Source organism: Triticum dicoccoides, chromosome 7A (genome assembly GCF_002162155.2).
Source record: "Triticum dicoccoides isolate Atlit2015 ecotype Zavitan chromosome 7A, WEW_v2.0, whole genome shotgun sequence".
Lineage (NCBI taxonomy): Eukaryota > Viridiplantae > Streptophyta > Magnoliopsida > Poales > Poaceae > Triticum > Triticum dicoccoides.
Genome location: NC_041392.1, coordinates 297184295 through 297191830, shown reverse-complemented (window position 1 = coordinate 297191830; position 7536 = coordinate 297184295). Strand labels below are relative to the sequence as shown.

General features: G+C 43.2%; 1 pseudogene; it reads right to left on the bottom strand.

Moving 5' to 3' along the window:
- Positions 1–1731: 1731 nt before the first annotated feature.
- LOC119334683 lies at positions 1732–4110 on the bottom strand (annotated as a pseudogene).
- Between the last annotated feature and the right edge of the window lie 3426 nt (positions 4111–7536).

The following is a 7536-nucleotide window of genomic DNA, read 5'->3' as shown; positions in this document are numbered from 1 at the left end:
GCTTACTGCGTAAACATCTATCTCAAGTGAGGCTTGACTGTGGTGGTTCATAAGCCATGGTGGTATAGGTTGGTAAGCACTTTGTGGGTCCTTGGTGGGCGAACCTACCGAGACTTTCACCTTTGTGGTATGTATTCTTTGAACCTTTGTGATTTGAACCTCCACCAGCGCAGCGTATGATAGCGCCAATCTTGGAAACAATCAAGGTTTGCGATCTCTCTCAAACTCTCTTACCTTACATGCAAGTTTTGCTTCCACACTTTACTCCTTTTTTAGAACTGCATGTGTATGGTGTTTTTAGGCATCCTTTAGCTAAGCTTTAAATTTGTGAAGATTAAAATTGACTCGATTTTTAGGTGGTTACTTCTTTTTTTTGCATGGAAACTTTCGATCTATTCATATTCAATCATGGCAGCACAACGAATACCAGAAGTAATAAAAATTACATCCAAATCCATATACCACCTAGCGACAACTATAAGCACTGAAGCGAGCCGAAGGTGCACTGCCGTCATTGCCCCTCCCACGCTGGAGCCGGGCAAAACTTGTTGTAGTAGACAGTCGGGAAGTCATCATGCTAAGGCCCCATAGGACCAGCACAGCAGAACAGCAACCACTACCGTTGAAGAGTAGCGTAGATCGGAAGGATCCAACCTGAAAACACATGAATGTAGACGAACTACGATCAGATCCGAGCAAATCCACCAAGGACAGATCCACCGGAGACACACCTCCACACGCCCACTGACGATGCTAGACGCACCATCGGACAGGGGCTAGGCGGGAGAACCTTATTTCACCTTCAGGGAGCTGCCGTCATCTCGTCTTCCTGAGCAGGACGTAAACCCTAACAAAACGCGAAGACACAACTGAAAATAGAGCCCTCCTGCCAGCAAGGGCTGAGATCTACCGCGCTGCCATGGCTCTAAGGCCCCCGGAGACGAGGCGGACCGACGGCGGCGCTGACGGGAGGCAAGGAAACCCTAAATTTTTCTTGGGGAGAAGGCAGCCCGCTTCGGTAATTAAACCTTAGGTAGTTACTTCTGTTAGTCTATTCACCCGCTCTACACTCCAAACGATCTTACACATCCTCTGGTAGGTTCGAAGAAATCGTGCCAAAACAACCTGATGGCAACACATGCTGAACATGCATTACGCCACATGTCAGCACTAAATGTGTCGTGGGATAACCTCTGTAAAGGGTGACCAATAACTAGTGATTATGATGAAACTACAACATTGAAAATCAAAATTGATGTAATGTAAACTTAAGAATACGAGCGAATCTTGAAAACTATAAAATCCAAGGTAATTTCAATAGTGTTCACATGACTATATGTGCCAAGACAGACCACCCCGAGCTCACAAACCTCCCAAAAATTGGAATGTAACTGGCTCGAAGTTAACGCGGCCTAGCCGAACCAGCCCACACGAAAGCAGGTAGACCTACCTTCACAAAAAGAAGCATATCCTAAAAAAAGCCTTTGCTGTCTGAGAGGGCATCAAAAGCTGGAAAGTTCTGTAAGAAAAAAAAGGTTGGAAAGTTGGAGAAAATGAAACAGCGCTGGCGCGTCATCACCAACCACCACCGGCACCCCCCACCAAGCTTATGTTAGGATGCCTCGGCCGCCACCAGAGCTCCCACCGTGGTATGCATCTAGTTAGCTCTTAGTTCTTTGTAGTGTCTGCTGCCATGCCTTGTGACCTAGCTGGGTTCTACTGCCTGTGATGACGAATGATTATATGAGGCAATGCAGAATTATTGAGTCATCAAAATTTGCATCTTATCATGTTATTCCAAATCCTCTTGCTCAGCTTTAAAATTCATGTGCTTTGCATGTAATTTCTCGCTCAATTAACTTATTTGGCTGGTGTCAGTAATGAAGGTAGTGCGCAGCCACGACATAATGCACTATCATGTGTGTGCTCAAGTGATATGGATGCCAGTACTGAGTATCATTAGAAGTACACGAGGATTCCAGAAAGTTTTCAAATAGTTTTGCAACCACCACAGCCTTGCCAACAAAAAATTTGAAGTTGGAATCGCTATCATTGTAATTGTGTTTTTAATGCTGGGTGCAAACAAAACAACGCAGGATGTTATCCATTTGCAAGCTTGCCTTGTAGTTTGGACCTGTCATGTCAGTGAAAGATGCTAAACCAAAATCATGAGATTAAGCAGGTGTGAGGCTACGTGGCCACATTATAATATACAAGGTACAAACAAGCAGGTAGTTATGGACCAGTGCGGAATCTCAGAAACATGCAAAGGTTGAATTCACAGTATGAGATCGATCAAAACTTTTGTTTCCTTTCTGTATGAAGTATTCTGTACAATTCTACATATACACACACACTGGGAAAGATCAGCAATCCTTTAAAAGGTGGAAGCCAATCGCATAGTGCAAGAGTAGCTTATGTTGAAGTGTATCTATGAGCTAAGGATGTTTAGGAGAGTAACTCTGCTCTGGACCAATCTCCGGAACAGAATTCCTGCTCCAGCCTCAAGATCTCCAACACTGCACTCTAGGACCTGCAACTGCTCCTCCTTGCAAACAACCGAGTTCTTCTTCTGGAATGCTTTGGAGACGAGAGACCATTTTGGCACTGCGATTTGCTTGGACAAGAGGTGTACTGTTGACTCGAGGAGAGAGGTGGTGATCTCCCTAGCCTCGCTCAACAGCCTGACCATCCTGCAGTCCTCCTTGTCGGATGTAACCTTCTTCGCGGCCTTCTTGAAATGTTTCTTCGCCTTCTTCACCAGGCGGGTGTAAGACTGGATCTTGACCTGAACAACGGTGTCATCTCCTTTTCTGGTCGCCACTTACAGATCTTGGATAATGGCCTTCAACTCGGTGAAGTCCTCATACATAGCATTGCAGAGATCTAGTAGCTCAAGGGAGCACTCGGTTTCACCTTCCAACATCTTCCTTTGCTGGGAAGAGCAAATTTGGTTGCTAGGAAGGCACATGATCTCTTCAATGGTGCTGTAGATGTCTCCAAGCCTCCTCAAACCATCGGAGATAGTCTCGATGGTCATGGAGGGTGAAGAGATGCTTGCCTCTAGGCTGTGCAGCTCCTCTTCAACCTTGGTGTGAGGCCTAGAAGGCAAACTAACTGATCTAAGATGGCAAGCCATATCTGTTGCTAAGACTCTTTCCTCTGTGTTGAGTACTTGAGGTTTGAAGATATGAGAATGAGAGAGCACCTTTCGGTTTGATGTGTTTAGCCTTCTTCTGAGGCCTATTTATACAGAGGAACTGTATGATACAGTGCCATTCGAATGGTAGACACAAGGAATCATGCCAACTCATCTCCACAGTTTTGTATACCAAGTTTGTGAGATCTGGTGCAACATTTGGAATCTTAGCCCATGTGTAGTTCAAATTCTTTAGTGCAGTAGCTATTCTTCCAATGAGATATCACATTGTCATGTTCCATTACTTGGCGACAAGAATCAACCGGAAGGTTTACTCTATTGGTGGATCTTGACAAAATTGTGTGTTCTAAATATTTTGTATGGTGTACTAACCGAGTATGGGTTGGTGCATACCTGTTATCTAGTTATTATACATTTACTGAATTGAATAGGTGTGGTGTGTTGCACAACACATGCTACTTGCTTGCTCAACCTTGGATATTCGAGTTGGCTTGATTTGGCCATGGATAGCAAGATCCACTACACAAGGATCCTTTGCTTGTTTCTGAGCAACACATGGCATCTGAATAACATGGCCATCTTGTAGAGACTTGTTGATGAGCATTTCTGAGTAACTGTATTTTCTGAAGATTCGTCTGAGTTAAATGCTCCAAAGTTGTTTTTTCTTGAAGACACTATCAGCAGCATAAACAGTAAACTGACGCTCTAAAAGGTGGGTGCGAATCACAGTGAACCATAGGCAATGTATCATTCAGAAAAGAAACTCTGCTCGGGATCAATCTGCTCAACAAAGTCTAAGCACTGCCCTCGAAACTCCAGTTTCAGTAATTGCTCCTTGTTGCATGGAAGTCTTTTCTTGGGGAACTTCTTGGAGACAAGATACCACTTGTTATAACTCGGCATGACAATTTGCTTCAGTAGGGAAGGCGTGGATGACTGAAGCATTGAAGCAACGACCTCTCTTGCTCCAGCCAACAGTTTGAGCGCCCTGCAACTCTCCTTGTCAGCTGAAGGAGATTTCTTCTTGATCTTCTTCCACTGTTTTGGCCCCATCCTGGTCATACTGATGAAGGACTGTATCTTGGCCTGAGAGCCAATGTAATTTTCCGACTGCTTGTCTTGAGCTTAGAAAAGCTCTCTGGGATGGCATTGCAGATGTTGATCAGTGCAAGAGAGTGCTCGAGCTCGAGCTTCACAGTTTACCTTTGTTGCTCTGGCAAAGGATAATTTGGCTGCATATGATCTCCTCGATACTATTGTACACACGTAGTCACGTACACACCTCCTGAAGCCATCAAACATTGTATCAATGGTAGCAGAAGGTGAAGAGATGTTCGCCTTCAGAGAAAAGAAGTTTTGCTGGCTAGCCATGGCTGGAATGGGGGATGGTGTGGCGTGCTTTCTATGAATCTGGAAATGGAAGAGAGATTCAGAGAAAAGAAATTTTGCTTCAATGGTGCTTAACCCGTATGGTTTGCCTCTCTATATAAGCACAAGCCATGCAACGGCTGGCCTTGTAGACAGGAAGAATCTCATCACTGATGGGGGTGCTGTGCCGCTGCCACTCACCTCCACAACAAGCTGATTTTTCTTTTGTATGTCTGATCAGTGTAAGTAGAATCTCCAACTATTCGCCTTTGCTTGAATTTATGATAACCATGTCATGTCTCCACTATGGGCAGCAAACTCATCTGCATGAGCGTGCAGTTTGATGTCAGATCCAGATCCAGATCATGAGATTGGTGGTGGAGGAGCAGTTGACTTCACCATTGGGCTCCAACACAACACGTTGTGTTTGTCTGGTGAGCATCGCTGGTATGTTCCCACTAGTGCTATAACTTCCACATGTGATCCTTTGCATCCTCAGGGTGCATTGGGTGCTCCTACCTAGGCCTATCACGTTCTCTTGTCCTATGTCATTGGCAGCAAGGAAAGGCACGGCAGTTTACTCGATTATTTTTTGTTCTCGTCATACGTGCATGATCAAATAGTTATTTGATTAGGAATGTTAATATAGTAGCTTTGCATCGGTGTGTATTCTGTCAAAAAAAAGTTCTCAGAGTTCTCAAATAGTTCTTTGATTGGGAATCCTATTGTAGCTCTTAACATCCAATAAGAAAACTGGTCTGGATGAATTAGATTTTCCCTAAAAGAACTTAAACTGAATTCCTGATTGAAACGTTCAGACATCCTGTTTTTGTTCGAGGTGACGTTCTACTACTGTGGTGATATGTTTGACATTTAGTTGATCTTTTCTCTGTTTTACTTGGGTGAAACTCAGTCAAGTCCCCACGGGCGTTGAGATAGTGAGACTGGGAAGTGACCCTTTATCAGTAGAAAAACTGGAATTGAATGGCTACAATTTGGGTGATTGATTATTTTGTTCTACGAATTCCCGTGGAATGAGCTTGATCTGACAAGGTGCATCTATAATTGTGAGATGAAAGCCTGTGACGCTGCCTGGCATGTCTCTAACTAATCTCAGCCACTGCTGGCAGTGACGATCTGCAGCTGTGCACGAGCACATGCGTGCAGTTTAATTCCAGGAGATCAAGATGATGAGATCGACGAGCATGCAATGAAATGATGGATAACTAGTGAGATTGGTGGTTGGTGCTTGCTTGCTGGTGGAAGCATAAGTTGACTCTCTTCACCTCAGGGGCAAACGTAGAATGCGATGTGAATGGTATCTGCTTTGCTTGTTTGCTTTGGGTTTGAGAGACATACTACATTGGTTTGTGAATTGTCCAAAGACTCGCACCAAATTGCCACTCATTTTTCATCACAAAAGAGAAGAAGAAAGCAGTATCGTCCCTGTTCTGGAACCCCAGAAAAATAGGCAACTGTTAGGTTAACTGCTAGCGAATAGAAAGAGGCCATGAAATTCAGAGTTGCCTATTTTTCTGGGGTTCCAGAAGACAGGGACGATACTGCTTTCTTCTTCTCTTTTGTGATGAAAAATCAGTGGCAATTTGATACGAGTCTTTGGACAATTCACAAACCAATGTAGAGCATAAATTCCTATACCATTCGAACGAGACCACACAGCATAAAATTGAATATACTCTTCTGGCAGCACCAGAGAGTGTTGCTGAAGCAGGGAGGGCAACTGAAGATTGATGTGCTGGTCAGGATTTTGACTGTTAGCTGTTTCTCAAACCTGTGCCCCAGTTCTTTGGAGTTAACCTGTACCTTTTGTTTGTCTCTGATGAATAGCTGCTGCTGCGACTTTGCATGCTGATGGTCTCCCTGGTAGTTAGTGCTATTCATTTGTGTGGCATCGCTAGCTGGCCCTTACCGACGGCAAATCTCGAGACCATCCCTGTGCCGTTCTTGTCAATTCAGTTTGCAGTTGAATTTGGTGCATCCGTTCATCTAGGTAACTATGATTGATTAGCATCGTGCTGTCATGCTACTCCATTATATTGATTCCGCACGGCCAGCAATTATATGCATGAACTCCTCACGAGAAAAGAAATATTTTATGTGCATTAATAATATGAAGTCAGGACCTTTTTAAAAACACAAGTGCAGATCCTGCAATTGATAAGAGATCATCAATATCATTCTTTGTATTTGCAATCATGGCCTCGTGCTTTCCCTCTAAAACATAATAGCATTGCTGCGAGGTTCAGAGTCTCATGAGGATGATAAAGAATCTTCCAAGTACTAGAAGGGTTGGGCGCGCTTTGCTGTGCCGTTGAGGTTGTTGGGTATCTTAAAAAAATACCCACTCTGTTTCAAAATGCAATGTGTATTACTTTTTTGAAAAATCAAACCCTTTTAACTTTGATAAAATTTGTAGATAAATATATCAAATCCGGTATAATTAGATTCATCATGAAATGGGTTTCCATATTATTTTTGTTTAATATTGTGGATGTCGATATTTTTGGCTCTAAACTTGGTCAAAGTTAAAGGAATTTAACTTTCCAAAAAACTAATACCCCTTATATTTTCGAATTGATGGAATATTTAGTTCGGCGGGGCAGGGAGGTGATGGAGTGTTTTTCTATAACACGGTGATTTGGTGGGCCTTTCACAGTATGATTTTGTGTTATCCGCTAATAAACCCACATTTATGTGAGGAAACTTCTATGTAGGTACCTGCATGTATTATATTGATGCTACGGTATCAGATGGTGCCCTTTTTTCTAGGTAGTGGGAGGGTGCGCAAGATTGGTATGTTTTTATAGGCCAGTTGCTACTGTTTGATTTGAAAAATCATTGGCCCGATCAAAATAGTAAACCAAATATAAAATCGAATACCTCAATCGAATGAAAGAGCTTCAAAATTAGAGAACATAGTGAATTAAAATAATTGAATGAGAGAGCTCCTCGAGAAATTGTTGACCCGGTTAAAATCGAGTGACCCA